At 41.6% G+C, this 17,964-nt stretch overlaps 2 pseudogenes; both read right to left on the bottom strand.

Annotated features, from left to right (window-relative positions):
- Window positions 1-2,684: 2,684 nt before the first annotated feature.
- On the bottom strand, window positions 2,685-2,803 carry LOC143949348 (5S ribosomal RNA; annotated as a pseudogene).
- Window positions 2,804-13,597: 10,794 nt separating this feature from the next.
- On the bottom strand, window positions 13,598-13,716 carry LOC143949347 (5S ribosomal RNA; annotated as a pseudogene).
- Between the last annotated feature and the right edge of the window lie 4,248 nt (window positions 13,717-17,964).

Here is a 17,964-nt window from a genome sequence, read left to right as displayed (position 1 = left end):
ACCAAAAGACCTCAGAGATCACCCCATAGTGGGAGCTACGTTGGCTGTTGTGCGGAGGTTGTTCCGCTGCACACACATTGCTCCCCTGCCGTCACCAATGACTTGGGTTATAGGTAATCCAGACTTCCCACCGGGATTTACCAACAAGAAACTGCGACAGTTGATAGTGGTGGGGAAACGGCGTCTGGGAGAGGTGTGGCCCTCGGGAGGGCTCCCGACTACGCAAACTGTCGCCGAGCTTTCTGACCCTCTGCCTTCTACACTTGACCGAACAGCCTATTCGAAAATACAAAAAAACCCTCACGATGCAACTCCTGAACGCCGCCTGGGCCTGCATTCCCACACTGTGGAGGCAGCCTCAGCTCCCATCCAAGGTGCTGTGGTATTCCAAAGTCAAGCATATTCTCCGGATGGAAGAATTGACTGCCACCCTTCACAACACTGAAGAGGCATTTAGTGTTACATGGAGGCCCTGGAGGTATTTTACTGGTACTCGAGACTACATTCGGGAGGTGAGCAGCGCCCCTGTCCCTGAAAACGACTGAACATCTAACGTTTACCTACGTAGGCCATTCCCCCCCCCCCTCCCTTTTTGTCTTTATTTTTCTTTTTTTCCCCGCCGCCATCCCCCCCCCTCCTCTCTCTCCGTCTTTGCACTCTCTTCTCCCCCGTTCTCCCTTTTGACTATGCCTTGTCTCCTTACTAGCCTTCTGGACCCAGAAGAACCCCAGGGTTCTGGACACGACCGGCTCATATTTTACTCTGGTTCACATAGTTCATGAGGAGTTCACTGTGGTCCCAGTTGTTCTCCATGATTACATTTGTCCGAACGGAGCTGCAGTAGTTATACTGTACTACATGTCGGAGGTGGGGTTCTCTCTTTTCTGTATGAAACTGTAGGACTCCCCTCTGAGAACCCAGAGTTATTTGGCTGCCTATTTTTTGTTACCATGTAATTGTGACCCTGGGTCATGCTGTATGGTTGACTGTTATATTTATGTTGTTCTACTTATACTTAATAAAAGAATAAAAAAATAATAATAATAAGTTAATGCCAACAACTTAAAAAAAAAGCCTATGGCATCGAGAAATCCCAGGCAGTCTCCCATCCAGGTACTAACAAGGTCCCAACCCTGCTTAGCCTCTGAGATCAAATGAGATTTGGCTCTTTCATGGTGATGCAGCCATAGTAGATTTTTTCAGGCATGCTCAACCCTCTTGACAAACTCCAAGATGGTCACCTTGGGAAACAAACAAAAAAAAACAAGTCAATGCCAACAACATAAAAAGAACCCTACAGCACCTAGTATTCCCAGGCGGTCTCCCATCCAGGTATTACCAAGGCGTGACCCTTTCTAGCCTCTGAGATCAGCGGAGATTGGGCGCTTTCAGGGTGATGTGCCCACAGGCAATCTCCTTGGGCACTCTCATCCCTCTTGAAAAATGCCAAGATAGTCACCCTGGGAAACAAGCGAAAAAAAACAGGTCAACGCCAACAACATAAAAAGAAGAATACGGCACCTGGTATTCCAAGGCCGTCTCCCATTCAAGTACTAACTAGGCCCAACCCTTCTTAGCCTCTGAGATCAGAAGAGATAGTGTGCTTTCAGGGTGATGCGGCTGTAAGCGATCTCTTTAGGCACTCTCAACCCTCTTGATAAATGCCAAGATGATCACTTTGGGAAACAAGCAAAAAAAACAGGTCAACACCGACAACATAAAAAGAAGCCGGCGGCATCTGGAAAACCCAGGCGGTCTCCCATCCAGGTACAAACCAGGCCCAACCCTGCTTAGCCTCTGAGACCAAACGAGATTGGGCGCTTTCAGGGTGTTGTGCCCGTAGGCAATTTCTTTGTGCACACTCAATCCTCTTGACACATGCCAAGATGGTCACCTTGGGAAACAAGGGAAAAAAACAGGTCAACACCGACAACATAATGAGAAGCCTACGGAACCTGGTATTGCCAGGCTGTCTCCCATCCAGGTACGAACCAGGCCCATCGCTGCTTAGCCTCCGAGATCAGATGAGATTGGGCTCTTTCAGGGTGATTTGGTTGTAGGCACTCTCTTTGGGCACTCTGAAGCCTCTTGACAAATGCCAAGATATTCACAGATCGTCTCCCATACAGGTATTAACCAGGCCGTACACTGCTAGGCCTCCGGGATCAGATGAGATTGTGCGCTTTCAGGGTGATGTGGCCATAGGTGTTCTATTTAGACACTCTCAACCCTCTTGACAAATGCCAAGATGGTCATCTTGGGAAACAAGTGAAAAAAAACAGGTCAACGCCAACAACATAGACCCTGGCGGTCTCCCATCTGACCCAGACCCTGCTTACCCTCTGAGATCGGGCGCTTTCAGGGTGATGTGACCTTAGGCGAACGCTTCGGGACATACTCAAAACTCTTGACTGATGCTAAGATGGTCACCTTGGGAAACAAGCGAAAGAAAAACAGGTCAAAGCCAACAATATAAAAAGATTCCTACGGCACCTGTAATTAGGTACTATCCAGGCCGGACCCTGCTTAGCCTCTGAGATCAGATGAGATCGGGTGCTTTCAGGGTGATGTGGCCGTAGGAGATTTCTTTGGGCTCTCTCAGCCCTCTTGACAAATGCCAAGATGATCGCCTTGGGAAACAAGCGGAAAAAAAAAAACATGTCAACGCCAACAACATAAAAAGAAGCCTATGGCACCTGGTATTCCCAGTTGGTCTCCCATCCACATACTAATCAGGCCCGACAATGCTTAGCCTCTGAGATCAGACAAGATCAGGCACTTTCAAGGTGATGGGGCCATAGGTGATCTCTTCGGGCACTCTCAACGTTCTTAAAAAATTGCCAACAAGCGAAAAAAAACAAGTCATTGCCAACATTGGAGGCTAAGCAGTTTCCTTGCCTGAAATAGGCATCTCAGAACTGCCATCTGGCTGCTTCCGGGGTTTCCAACTCCTTCAACTAATCCCAGGAGACAATACTCACCTCCGTCCAGTAGCGGATCAACTTCGGGCACCTCCAAAACATGTGCCTCATGTCTCCCCCCATGTTCCCGCACCGGGGGCAACTTGCGTCCAGCCGTTCGGCCAAATTGAAAACGTTTACGAGGAGCATAATAGGTTCTATATAATAAGAACAGATGTGACATCCTCTGTGAGGAAAGCCACAATTCACAACAGGCAGGATTCCTGTGGCCAATTATAGCTCAGGGGGTATAGTGTGTTGCGGTGGTCAGGGAAAGAGGACGATAGGCAGGGACAGTGTCTTTACTGCTTGGGAACCTAGCACTGTTACAGTGGGTGTTATGTGCCTCCTGCACAGTACACACCTGAAGCTACCCTTTATTACTGGTGTTCAATTTCTGCAATACATGCATCTGCAGTGCAGAAGTTAGAGTGGGTGTTGTGTGCCTCCTGCACAGTATACACCTTATTGCTGGTGTTCTGTTTCTGTAATACAGGAACCTAGCACTGTTACAGTGCTAGGGTGTACAGAGAAGCTGGTATATATAGAAGACTACAGCATACAGAAGAAAGGCTAGTGAATACAGAATACAGACTCGTGTATGTAGATAGGCTTGAGTATATAGAGATGCTAGAGTAAACAGTGAGGCTGGGGTACACAGAGAGGCTAGTTTAAAGAGAGGCTAGTATATACAAAGATGTTAGTGTATATAGAGAGGTTAGTGTATAGAGAGAGTCGAGTGTATACAGAAAGGACAGTGCATATAGAGAAGCTAGTGTATACAGAAGACAGGCTTGGGTATACATCAAAGCTGACAGTGTATACAGAAGACTGGGTAGTGTATACAGAGAGTGTAGTGGGTACAGAAGACAGGCTGGTGTATTCTAGCTAGTTTTTACAGTCTGGTGTATACAGAAGACAGGCTGTGGTATAGAGAGGGTTTAGTGTATTCAGAGAGTCTAGTGTATACAGTCGGCGAGTGTATACATAAGACTGGCTAGTTTACACAGTGTTTACAGAGATGCAAGGGTGGACAGAGAAGATGGTATATATAGAAGACTACAGCATACAGATGAAAGGCTAGTGAATACAGAATACAGACTCGTGTATGTAGATAGGCTTGAGTATACAGAGATGCTAGAGTAAACTAGTGTATACAGAAGACAGGCTTGGGTATACATCCAAGCTGACAGTGTAGACAGAGAGTCTAGTGTATACAGAAGACAGGCTGTGGTATACCGAGGGTTTAGTGTATTCAGAGAGTCTAGTGTATACAGTTGGCGAGTGTATACATAAGACTGGCACACAGTGTTTACAGAGATACAAGGGTGTACAGAGAAGCTAGTATATATAGAAGACTACAGCATACAGAAGAAAGGCTAGTGAATACAGAATAAAGGCTGGCTTCTACGGAGAGGCTAGTGTATGCAGAACACTATCTAGGGTATACAGAGAGGCTAGATTATACAGAGAGGCTAGTGCATAGAGTGAAGCTATTGTATATAGAAGCCTGGTTAGTGTATACAGAGAAGCTAGTGTGTACAGAAGAAAGGCTAGACAGGTTATAAAGAGAGACAAGTGTTTACAGAAGACAGTTTGGGGTATACAGAGATGCTAGTTTATACAGAGAGACTAATGTATACAGAAGACAGAAGACGGGCTATGGTATTCAGAACATAGGCTAGTGTATATCGAAGACAGGCTATTGTATGCAGAAGACCGGCTAGTGTAAACATGCTGGTGTATATAGAGAGGCTAGTGAATTTAGAGGGTAGGCTAAGTGATAACAGAAGACAATCTGGGCTATACAGAGACATCATTTCATCTAGCTCACATATCTAATGGAGTTTGTCTCATTGCCATGTTATGCCTTTTCATTCTTATGCTAATATAGATTATACTCACTATACGATTTTAATCATCCACATCAAGCATGCAATAAAACTATCATACATCAAAATATACCATGTACTCTTTTGCTCTCTTTCGCATATGTGTAATTCTCCACATCAACTGTCACATTGAGTATGTGACAGTTCTGACACACCATCCTGACTTATTTTGCTTTATTTCTTATTAGAAATAGAGAGTACTATCTCAAAATCCGGTTAAATCTATTCACTTCGATGAGTTCTGCCGCTAATTGTACGGTAATGCAAAATGTTCACAAAACCATCCATTTGCTAGCAGACATGCTGCACATACTAAAAGTAATGTAACTATCGCTTGCTAACGATGTAAACCGTTTTATTGCTTTTCTGACATTAACCGAGTATCTCTGACATTAACTGAGTATCTCTCTGCACTATGATTGTGTAATCAACTAGTCTAATATAAGCTTTCTCATTGGTACCAGCATATCCTTTAAATTTAGACTAACGCAGCTAAGCTTTCAATCTCTTACCGTTGAACAGCGATACTTCCTCCCTGCAATATTGAGCCATTTAAATGTCCTATTGGTGTCCTATCATATTATAAAACTCTCTGAAAAGCATATATGTAGAGAATAAAACTAGTTACATCTTAATAAAACAGTTTTATTGCTCAATTAGTATCAGCTGTCATGACATAAGCAAATAAACGTTTCCACTGTTTGACTCTATTTTCTGTATTACTTCTTTTTCTCCACCTTAACTGTCAATGTTAAAACACAGTGACAAAACATTTCTTTTTACCGCAGCAAAATGTGAGAAAAGCAGTGTAAGCCTTTCTGCCATATGCATCAGAAAATTAATGTACCGCTTTTAAATCCATATCAATTCCACTTAACCGTGAACCGTCTTACAATTTTAACATTTACTGATAGTAATTACTGATATTACATTATGACTATACCAGTGGAAAAGGACCGCGTAATGGAACTGTGAAATTAATCATAATCTCAGAGTTAACTTAGCTGATAAATTACTAGGATTCTCTTTCCGCTGGAAACGGAAAACAGTCAGTGTAAGCCGTCTTCGTGCGTAACAAAATTAATGGAACGATTTACACGTTGGAATTTTCAAGCTACGTCAATTTACTCTTAAATAATGTATACCCTTTAGCTGCTTAGCTCAAACTTTGCTGTATGTAGCCGCGTTAACTGTATTAATGGTTACATGTAAATAACCAATGGGGATTGACATTTCATGTCTATCTCACATCTCTAATGCAATTTGTCTCTTTACCATGTCATACTTTGCCAGTTATTATACTTTCTCATCCCTAAAGACACGTAAGGATCCTGAAAAAGATAGAAATCTAGTCACGTCGTTGCTGATATTTCATGGAATGATCTCATCTAATTGCTATTCCGACATTCTGCCTTTGCAACGCTCTATTGAACAATGTAAAGGTAAGCTAGATATTTTGTGTATTTCCACTTAAACTCGAACTTAAACTTGTGTCAATATTATCCGTTCTAATTTTGCTAAATTAGATTGTAGAGTTTGCTATGTCTACATCCAGGTTACCTTTATTACGTATACTGCTAATTTTAGGATAATACAAAACCATCTTATTGCTTCACGCTGCACATATTAATAGTATTGCAATGCAACCTGAACAGTTTAATTGCTCTTCTCACATTTAGCTGGCATCTCTCTGCTGTAGGAAACTGAATTTGTACTACAACGATCACTCATCTAATATTAGTCCACTCAGTGCTACCGGGATAACTTTTACATTTAGAGTAATGAAATAACTTCTCAGTCATTTTGAAGCTATTACAACTTACGCTTCTGATCTCTTTTCAACTGCAATACTTAATCACTGTTATTGCAGAATATTTAGCTGCTTAGCTCACACTTTGCTGTACGTAGCCGTGTTAACAGTATAGTAACCAATGGGGATTTCATCTCTAATTCATTTTCACATTTCTAATGCAGTTTGTCTTTTTGCCATGTCATCCTCTGCCAGTTATTATCCTTTCTCATCCTATATTTGGGGTAAATTCACTACATGATTAAAGACACGTAACGATAAAAATCTACACATCGTTGCGGTTATTTCGTTTATTTCCACTTAAACCCGACCTGTATATACTGTCTCAATATTAATTTGAGTTATTTTGCTATATTTATTATTAGAATAAACAGATTACTATCTCTAAATCCTGCTAAACCAACTCACACCAAACCATCTTATTTCTTCCTTACACGCAGCACATATTAAGATATTAACATTTAGCCGGTATCTCTCTGCAATAGTAAACTAAATGTGCAGATCACTCATCTAATATCATCTTCTCAGTGCTACCGGAACATTTTTTTAATTTAGAGTAATTCAACGATTTCTCAGCTTTATGAAGCTACTGCAACTAACGCTTTGGATCTCTTTCCTGTTAAATTACGCTCTGCAATATTAAGTCATGTAAATTGTCCTATTGGTCTGCTAACAATGCTAAAAGCAATTTCGTCTCACTGCAATACTTACACTCTGCATAATAATTATGAATAATGCGAATAATGCTAATAATAAAGTCGTGTAAAACTCGGCTATAAGTTGAGAATAAAACTATCTTACATCAAAATAAACCATGTACTGCCAAACCAATAACTACCAATTACTTAACGTCTATCAGTCAATGACTTAACAAAATAAACTTAGCACTCTTTTGCTCTATTTTGTATATTTGTAGTTCTCCACATTGATATCACCACTGACAACACACCACTTTTTAACAGCACCAAAATATGAAAAAAGCACTGTAACTCTTTACATGTTTCAGAAGTAACTACTTTATTAGCAAAAAATAAAGTCCTGTCTGCTTTACATGCTAGCTTTTCTGTATACATTTATCTCTCTGTGTACACCAGCCAGTCTATATAGACTAGCCTCTCTGTCTTCTGTATACACGTGCCCGTAATCTATATACACTAACCTGCCTTCTTTTTACAATAGTCTTGGTGTCCCAGCCTATCTGCATACCCTAGCTTTACTGAATTCCCCAGATTGTCTTCTGTGTACTCATTAACCTCTCTGTATAAACTAGCCGGTCCTCTGTAATACACTAGTCCGTCTGTATACACTAGCAAGTCTGTGTAACCAAGCCTCTCTCTCTGCATACCCTAGCCTCCATCCAGGACCTTCTGTATAATCTAGCCTATCTGTATAAACTAGCCTGTCTTTTTTTACTCATTAGTCTCTCTGTATAAACTAGCCGATCTTCTGTATACACTAGTCCATCTGTTTAGTACACACCCAACACTATAAAAGGCCGCCAGCGTGGTGGCCTTGTATAGTGTGTTGCGGTGTTCAGGGAAAGAGGACGATAGGCAGGGACAGTGCCTTTACTGCTTGGGAACCTAGCACTGTTACAGTGGGTTTTTTGTGCCTCCTGCACAGTATACACCTTATTGCTGGTGTTCTGTCTCTGTTACAGTGCTAGGGTGTACAGAGAAGCTGGTATATATAGAAGACCACAGCATACAGAAGAAAGGCTAGTGAATACAGAATACAGACTCGTGTAGATAGGCTTAAGTATACAGAGATGCTAGAGTAAACAGTGAGGCTGGGGTACACAGAGAGGCTAGTTTAAAGAGAGGCTAGTATATACAAAGATGTTAGTGTATATAGAGAGGTTAGTATATAGAGAGAGTCGAGTGTATACAGAAAGGACAGTATATAGAGAAGCTAGTGTATACAGAAGACAGGGTAGTGTATACAGAGAGTCTAGTGGGTACAGAAGAAGAAGTGGTGTATTCTAGCTAGTTTTTACATTCTAGTGTATGCAGAAGACAGGCTTTGGTATACAGAGGGTTTAGTGTATTCAGAGAGTCTAGTGTATCCAGTCGGCGAGTGTATACATAAGACTGACTAGTTTACACAGTGTTTACAGAGGGTGTACAGAGAAGCTAGTATATCTAGAAGACTACAGCATACAGAAGAAAGGCTAGTGAATACAGAATACAGACTCGTGTATGCAGATAGGATTGAGTATACAGAGATGCTAGAGTAAACAGTGAGGCTGGGGTACACAGAGAGGCTAGTTTAAAGAGAGGCTAGTATATACAAAGATGTTAGTGTATATAGAGAGGTTAGTGTATAGAGAGAGTCGAGTGTATACAGATAGGACAGTGCATGTAGAGAGACTAGTGTATACATAAGACAGGCTTGGGTAAACATCCAAGCTGACAGTGTATACAGAAGACTGGGTAGTGTATACAGAGAGTCTAGTGGGTACAGAAGATAGGCTGATGTATTCTAGCTAGTTTTTACAGTCTAGTGTATACAGAAGACAGGCTGTGGTATACCGAGGGTTAAGTGTATTCAGAGAGTCTAGTGTATACAGTCGGCGAGTGTATAAATAAGACTGGCTAGTTTACACAGTGTTTACAGAGATGCAAGGGTGTACAGAGAAGCTAGTATATATAGAAGACTACAGCATCCAGAAGAAAGGCTAGTGAATACAGAATAAAGGCTGGCTTCTACGGAGAGGCTAGTGTATGCAGAACACTATCTAGGGTATACGGAAAGGCTAGATTATATAGAGAGGCTAGTGCATAGAGTGAAGCTATTGTATATAGAAGCCTGGTTAGTGTATATAGAGAAGCTAGTGTGTACAGAAGAAAGCCTAGACAGGCTATAAAGAGAGGCAAGTGTTTACAGAAGACAGTTTCATCCACATTAAGCACTCTTTTAAGTACTCTTTTGCACTATTTTGCATATGTGTAATTCTCCACATCAACGGTCACATTGAGTATGTGACAGTCCTGACACACCATCCTGACTTATTTTGCTTTATTTCTTATTAGAAATAGAGAGTACTATCTCAAAATCCGGTTAAATCTATTCACTTCGATGAGTTCTGCCGCTAATTGTACGGTAATGCAAAATGTTCACAAAACCATCCATTTGCTACCAGACCAGACATACTAAAAGTAATGTAACTGTCGCTTGCTAACGATGTAAACCGTTTTATTGCTTTTCTGACATTAACCGAGTATCTCTGACATTAACTGAGTATCTCTCTGCACTATGATCTTAATAATAATAGTAATAATAATAGGATGGTGTAATGAAAAGATCAACTAGTCTAATATAAGCTTTCTCATTGGTACCGGCATTTAGACTAAGGCAACTATTACTCGGCCATTTTCAAGCTAAGCTTTCAATCTCTTACCGTTGAACAGCGATACTTCCTCCCTGCAATATTAAGCCATTTAAATGTCCTATTGGTCGCCTATATTATACAACTCTCTGAAAAGCATATATGTAGAGAATAAAACTAGTCTAACATCTTAATAAAACAGTTTTATTGCTCAACCAGTATCAGCTGTCATGACATAAGCAAATAAACGTTTCCACTGTTTGACTCTATTTTCTGTATTACTTCTTTTTCTCCACCTTAACTGTCAATGTTAAAACACAGTGACAAAACATTTCGGACGCCTTCTCCATTTCAAACGGAACCCGCCAGGGGTGTCCTCTCTCTCCCCTCATATTCGTCCTTACCCTAGAACCCCTCTTACGCAGGTTACGGGCCAACCCTGACATAAAAGGCATAGATATCCAACACCGCACCTACAAAATAGCCGCTTTTGCGGATGATATACTACTTTTCCTCAAAGATCCCATTACGACTATCCCCAACCTACTGAAAGACTTTGGCACATTCAAAATATTGACCAATTTACAAATCAACTTCACAAAATCCACTGCCCTAAATATCACCCTACCCCCGGCCATACTTACCCAATGTCAAGCCAATTTCCCTTTCACATGGAAAAAACATGCTATAACTTACCTAGACATACAACATTTTTCTCGACTTACCGAAAGGCATGCTCAGAATTTATTTGGGATAAAAAACGCCCTCGGCTTAGTTTCTCTAGACTCACTGCCCCTAAACTTAAAGGATGTATAGGTTTACCAGACATACACAAATATCATCTGGCTAGTCATCTTACTAGAATCATAGACTGGAACATTCATTCCCAACATAAGGACTGGGTCAACTTAGAACACGCTCTGACCTCTATCCCAATAGCACAACTCCCCTGGACGTCCCCAAAACATATTTCGCCCGAATGTCGACTCCACCCGCTCATATATCCGACAATCCTCTATTTCAGAGAGGCCTGTACCAAACACGGAATATCCTCATTACTAGGTCCAATGACTCCACTACGTTATAACCCTGATTTTTTACCGGGGATGCATAAATCTTTCTTGGAGAGAGCCCACAGCGTCCCTATGCGTTCAAGATTTGGTTCATTATTATCTGCCTTCTACACTTGACCGAACAGCCTATTCGAAAATACAAAAAAACCCTCACGATGCAACTCCTGAACGCCGCCTGGGCCTGCATTCCCACACTGTGGAGGCAGCCTCAGCTCCCATCCAAGGTGCTGTGGTATTCCAAAGTCAAGCATATTCTCCGGATGGAAGAATTGACTGCCACCCTTCACAACACTGAAGAGGCATTTAGTGTTACATGGAGGCCCTGGAGGTATTTTACTGATACTCGAGACTACATTCGGGAGGTGAGCAGCGCCCCTGTCCCTGAAAACGACTGAACATCTAACGTTTACCTACGTAGGCCATTCCCCCCCCCCCTCCCTTTTTGTCTTTATTTTTCTTTTTTTCCCCGCCGCCATCCCCCCCCCTCCTCTCTCTCCGTCTTTGCACTCTCTTCTCCCCCGTTCTCCCTTTTGACTATGCCTTGTCTCCTTACTAGCCTTCTGGACCCAGAAGAACCCCAGGGTTCTGGACACGACCGGCTCATATTTTACTCTGGTTCACATAGTTCATGAGGAGTTCACTGTGGTCCCAGTTGTTCTCCATGATTACATTTGTCCGAACGGAGCTGCAGTAGTTATACTGTACTACATGTCGGAGGTGGGGTTCTCTCTTTTCTGTATGAAACTGTAGGACTCCCCTCTGAGAACCCAGAGTTATTTGGCTGCCTATTTTTTGTTACCATGTAATTGTGACCCTGGGTCATGCTGTATGGTTGACTGTTATATTTATGTTGTTCTACTTATACTTAATAAAAGAATAAAAAAATAATAATAATAAGTTAATGCCAACAACTTTAAAAAAAAGCCTATGGCATCGAGAAATCCCAGGCAGTCTCCCATCCAGGTACTAACAAGGTCCCAACCCTGCTTAGCCTCTGAGATCAAATGAGATTTGGCTCTTTCATGGTGATGCAGCCATAGTAGATTTTTTCAGGCATGCTCAACCCTCTTGACAAACTCCAAGATGGTCACCTTGGGAAACAAACAAAAAAAAACAAGTCAATGCCAACAACATAAAAAGAACCCTACAGCACCTAGTATTCCCAGGCGGTCTCCCATCCAGGTATTACCAAGGCGTGACCCTTTCTAGCCTCTGAGATCAGCGGAGATTGGGCGCTTTCAGGGTGATGTGCCCACAGGCAATCTCCTTGGGCACTCTCATCCCTCTTGAAAAATGCCAAGATAGTCACCCTGGGAAACAAGTGAAAAAAAACAGGTCAACGCCAACAACATAAAAAGAAGAATACGGCACCTGGTATTCCAAGGCCGTCTCCCATTCAAGTACTAACTAGGCCCAACCCTTCTTAGCCTCTGAGATCAGAAGAGATAGTGTGCTTTCAGGGTGATGCGGCTGTAAGCGATCTCTTTAGGCACTCTCAACCCTCTTGATAAATGCCAAGATGATCACTTTGGGAAACAAGCAAAAAAAACAGGTCAACACCGACAACATAAAAAGAAGCCGGCGGCATCTGGAAAACCCAGGCGGTCTCCCATCCAGGTACAAACCAGGCCCAACCCTGCTTAGCCTCTGAGACCAAACGAGATTGGGCGCTTTCAGGGTGTTGTGCCCGTAGGCAATTTCTTTGTGCACACTCAATCCTCTTGACACATGCCAAGATGGTCACCTTGGGAAACAAGGGAAAAAAACAGGTCAACACCGACAACATAATGAGAAGCCTACGGAACCTGGTATTGCCAGGCTGTCTCCCATCCAGGTACGAACCAGGCCCATCGCTGCTTAGCCTCCGAGATCAGATGAGATTGGGCTCTTTCAGGGTGATTTGGTTGTAGGCACTCTCTTTGGGCACTCTGAAGCCTCTTGACAAATGCCAAGATATTCACAGATCGTCTCCCATACAGGTATTAACCAGGCCGTACACTGCTAGGCCTCCGGGATCAGATGAGATTGTGCGCTTTCAGGGTGATGTGGCCATAGGTGTTCTATTTAGACACTCTCAACCCTCTTGACAAATGCCAAGATGGTCATCTTGGGAAACAAGTGAAAAAAAACAGGTCAACGCCAACAACATAGACCCTGGCGGTCTCCCATCTGACCCAGACCCTGCTTACCCTCTGAGATCGGGCGCTTTCAGGGTGATGTGACCTTAGGCGAACGCTTCGGGACATACTCAAAACTCTTGACTGATGCTAAGATGGTCACCTTGGGAAACAAGCGAAAGAAAAACAGGTCAAAGCCAACAATATAAAAAGATTCCTACGGCACCTGTAATTAGGTACTATCCAGGCCGGACCCTGCTTAGCCTCTGAGATCAGATGAGATCGGGTGCTTTCAGGGTGATGTGGCCGTAGGAGATTTCTTTGGGCTCTCTCAGCCCTCTTGACAAATGCCAAGATGATCGCCTTGGGAAACAAGCGGAAAAAAAAAAACATGTCAACGCCAACAACATAAAAAGAAGCCTATGGCACCTGGTATTCCCAGTTGGTCTCCCATCCACATACTAATCAGGCCCGACAATGCTTAGCCTCTGAGATCAGACAAGATCAGGCACTTTCAAGGTGATGGGGCCATAGGTGATCTCTTCGGGCACTCTCAACGTTCTTGACAATTGCCAACAAGCGAAAAAAAACAAGTCATTGCCAACATTGGAGGCTAAGCAGTTTCCTTGCCTGAAATAGGCATCTCAGAACTGCCATCTGGCTGCTTCCGGGGTTTCCAACTCCTTCAACTAATCCCAGGAGACAATACTCACCTCCGTCCAGTAGCGGATCAACTTCGGGCACCTCCAAAACATGTGCCTCATGTCTCCCCCCATGTTCCCGCACCGGGGGCAACTTGCGTCCAGCCGTTCGGCCAAATTGAAAACGTTTACGAGGAGCATAATAGGTTATAGGCAGGGACAGTGTCTTTACTGCTTGGGAACCTAGCACTGTTACAGTGGGTGTTATGTGCCTCCTGCACAGTACACACCTGAAGCTACCCTTTATTACTGGTGTTCAATTTCTGCAATACATGCATCTGCAGTGCAGAAGTTAGAGTGGGTGTTGTGTGCCTCCTGCACAGTATACACCTTATTGCTGGTGTTCTGTTTCTGTAATACAGGAACCTAGCACTGTTACAGTGCTAGGGTGTACAGAGAAGCTGGTATATATAGAAGACTACAGCATACAGAAGAAAGGCTAGTGAATACAGAATACAGACTCGTGTATGTAGATAGGCTTGAGTATATAGAGATGCTAGAGTAAACAGTGAGGCTGGGGTACACAGAGAGGCTAGTTTAAAGAGAGGCTAGTATATACAAAGATGTTAGTGTATATAGAGAGGTTAGTGTATAGAGAGAGTCGAGTGTATACAGAAAGGACAGTGCATATAGAGAAGCTAGTGTATACAGAAGACAGGCTTGGGTATACATCAAAGCTGACAGTGTATACAGAAGACTGGGTAGTGTATACAGAGAGTGTAGTGGGTACAGAAGACAGGCTGGTGTATTCTAGCTAGTTTTTACAGTCTGGTGTATACAGAAGACAGGCTGTGGTATAGAGAGGGTTTAGTGTATTCAGAGAGTCTAGTGTATACAGTCGGCGAGTGTATACATAAGACTGGCTAGTTTACACAGTGTTTACAGAGATGCAAGGGTGGACAGAGAAGCTGGTATATATAGAAGACTACAGCATACAGATGAAAGGCTAGTGAATACAGAATACAGACTCGTGTATGTAGATAGGCTTGAGTATACAGAGATGCTAGAGTAAACAGTGAGGCTGGGGTACACAGAGAGGTTAGTTTAAAGAGAGGCTAGTATATACAAATATGTTAGTGTATATAGAGAGGTTAGTGTATAGAGAGGTTCGAGTGTATACAGAAAGGACAGTGCATATAGAAAAACTAGTGTATACAGAAGACAGGCTTGGGTATACATCCAAGCTGACAGTGCAGACAGAGAGTCTAGTGTATACAGAAGACAGGCTGTGGTATACCGAGGGTTTAGTGTATTCAGAGAGTCTAGTGTATACAGTTGGCGAGTGTATACATAAGACTGGCACACAGTGTTTACAGAGATACAAGGGTGTACAGAGAAGCTAGTATATATAGAAGACTACAGCATACAGAAGAAAGGCTAGTGAATACAGAATAAAGGCTGGCTTCTACGGAGAGGCTAGTGTATGCAGAACACTATCTAGGGTATTCAGAGAGGCTAGATTATACAGAGAGGCTAGTGCATAGAGTGAAGCTATTGTATATAGAAGCCTGGTTAGTGTATACAGAGAAGCTAGTGTGTACAGAAGAAAGGCTAGACAGGTTATAAAGAGAGACAAGTGTTTACAGAAGACAGTTTGGGGTATACAGAGATGCTAGTTTATACAGAGAGACTAATGTATACAGAAAACAGAAGACGGGCTATGGTATTCAGAACATAGGCTAGTGTATAGCGAAGACAGGCTATTGTATGCAGAAGACCGGCTAGTGTAAACATGCTGGTGTATATAGAGAGGCTAGTGAATTTAGAGGGTAGGCTAAGTGATAACAGAAGACAATCTGGGCTATACAGAGACATCATTTCATCTAGCTCACATATCTAATGGAGTTTGTCTCATTGCCATGTTATGCCTTTTCATTCTTATGCTAATATAGATTATACTCACTATACGATTTTAATCATCCACATCAAGCATGCAATAAAACTATCATACATCAAAATATACCATGTACTCTTTTGCTCTCTTTCGCATATGTGTAATTCTCCACATCAACTGTCACATTGAGTATGTGACAGTTCTGACACACCATCCTGACTTATTTTGCTTTATTTCTTATTAGAAATAGAGAGTACTATCTCATAATCCGGTTAAATCTATTCACTTCGATGAGTTCTGCCGCTAATTGTACGGTAATGCAAAATGTTCACAAAACCATCCATTTGCTAGCAGACATGCTGCACATACTAAAAGTAATGTAACTATCGCTTGCTAACGATGTAAACCGTTTTATTGCTTTTCTGACATTAACCGAGTATCTCTGACATTAACTGAGTATCTCTCTGCACTATGATTGTGTAATCAACTAGTCTAATATAAGCTTTCTCATTGGTACCAGCATATCCTTTAAATTTAGACTAACGCAGCTAAGCTTTCAATCTCTTACCGTTGAACAGCGATACTTCCTCCCTGCAATATTGAGCCATTTAAATGTCCTATTGGTGTCCTATCATATTATAAAACTCTCTGAAAAGCATAGAGAATAAGAGAATAAAACTAGTCTTACATCTTAATAAAACAGTTTTATTGCTCAATTAGTATCAGCTGTCATGACATAAGCAAATAAACGTTTCCACTGTTTGACTCTATTTTCTGTATTACTTCTTTTTCTCCACCTTAACTGTCAATGTTAAAACACAGTGACAAAACATTTCTTTTTACCGCAGCAAAATGTGAGAAAAGCAGTGTAAGCCTTTCTGCCATATGCATCAGAAAATTAATGTACCGCTTTTAAATCCATATCAATTCCACTTAACCGTGAACCGTCTTACAATTTTAACATTTACTGATAGTAATTACTGATATTACATTATGACTATACCAGTGGAAAAGGACCGCGTAATGGAACTGTGAAATTAATCATAATCTCAGAGTTAACTTAGCTGATAAATTACTAGGATTCTCTTTCCGCTGGAAACGGAAAACAGTCAGTGTAAGCCGTCTTCGTGAGTAACAAAATTAATGGAACGATTTACACGTTGGAATTTTCAAGCTACGTCAATTTACTCTGAAATAATGTATACCCTTTAGCTGCTTAGCTCAAACTTTGTAGCTGCTTAGGTCAAACTTTGCTGTATGTAGCCGCGTTAACTGTATTAATGGTTACATGTAAATAACCAATGGGGATTGACATTTCATGTCTATCTCACATCTCTAATGCAATTTGTCTCTTTACCATGTCATACTTTGCCAGTTATTATACTTTCTCATCCCTAAAGACACGTAAGGATCCTGAAAAAGATAGAAATCTAGTCACGTCGTTGCTGATATTTCATGGAATGATCTCATCTAATTGCTATTCCGACATTCTGCCTTTGCAACGCTCTATTGAACAATGTAAAGGTAAGCTAGATATTTTGTGTATTTCCACTTAAACTCGAACTTAAACTTGTGTCAATATTATCCGTTCTAATTTTGCTAAATTAGATTGTAGAGTTTGCTATGTCTACATCCAGGTTACCTTTATTACGTATACTGCTAATTTTAGGATAATACAAAACCATCTTATTGCTTCACGCTGCACATATTAATAGTATTGCAATGCAACCTGAACAGTTTAATTGCTCTTCTCACATTTAGCTGGCATCTCTCTGCTGTAGGAAACTGAATTTGTACTACAACGATCACTCATCTAATATTAGTCCACTCAGTGCTACCGGGATAACTTTTACATTTAGAGTAATGAAATAACTTCTCAGTCATTTTGAAGCTATTACAACTTACGCTTCTGATCTCTTTTCAACTGCAATACTTAATCACTCTTATTGCAGAATATTTAGCTGCTTAGCTCACACTTTGCTGTACGTAGCCGTGTTAACAGTATAGTAACCAATGGGGATTTCATCTCTAATTCATTTTCACATTTCTAATGCAGTTTGTCTTTTTGCCATGTCATCCTCTGCCAGTTATTATCCTTTCTCATCCTATATTTGGGGTAAATTCACTACATGATTAAAGACACGTAACGAACCTGATTGATAAAAATCTACACATCGTTGCGGTTATTTCGTTTATTTCCACTTAAACCCGACCTGTATATACTGTCTCAATATTAATTTGAGTTATTT

Source organism: Lithobates pipiens, unplaced genomic scaffold (genome assembly GCF_037356315.1).
Source record: "Lithobates pipiens isolate NorthernLeopardFrog02 unplaced genomic scaffold, aLitPip1_a1.2 Scaffold_30, whole genome shotgun sequence".
NCBI lineage: Eukaryota > Metazoa > Chordata > Amphibia > Anura > Ranidae > Lithobates > Lithobates pipiens.
This window is presented reverse-complemented; position numbering and strand designations above follow the sequence as displayed.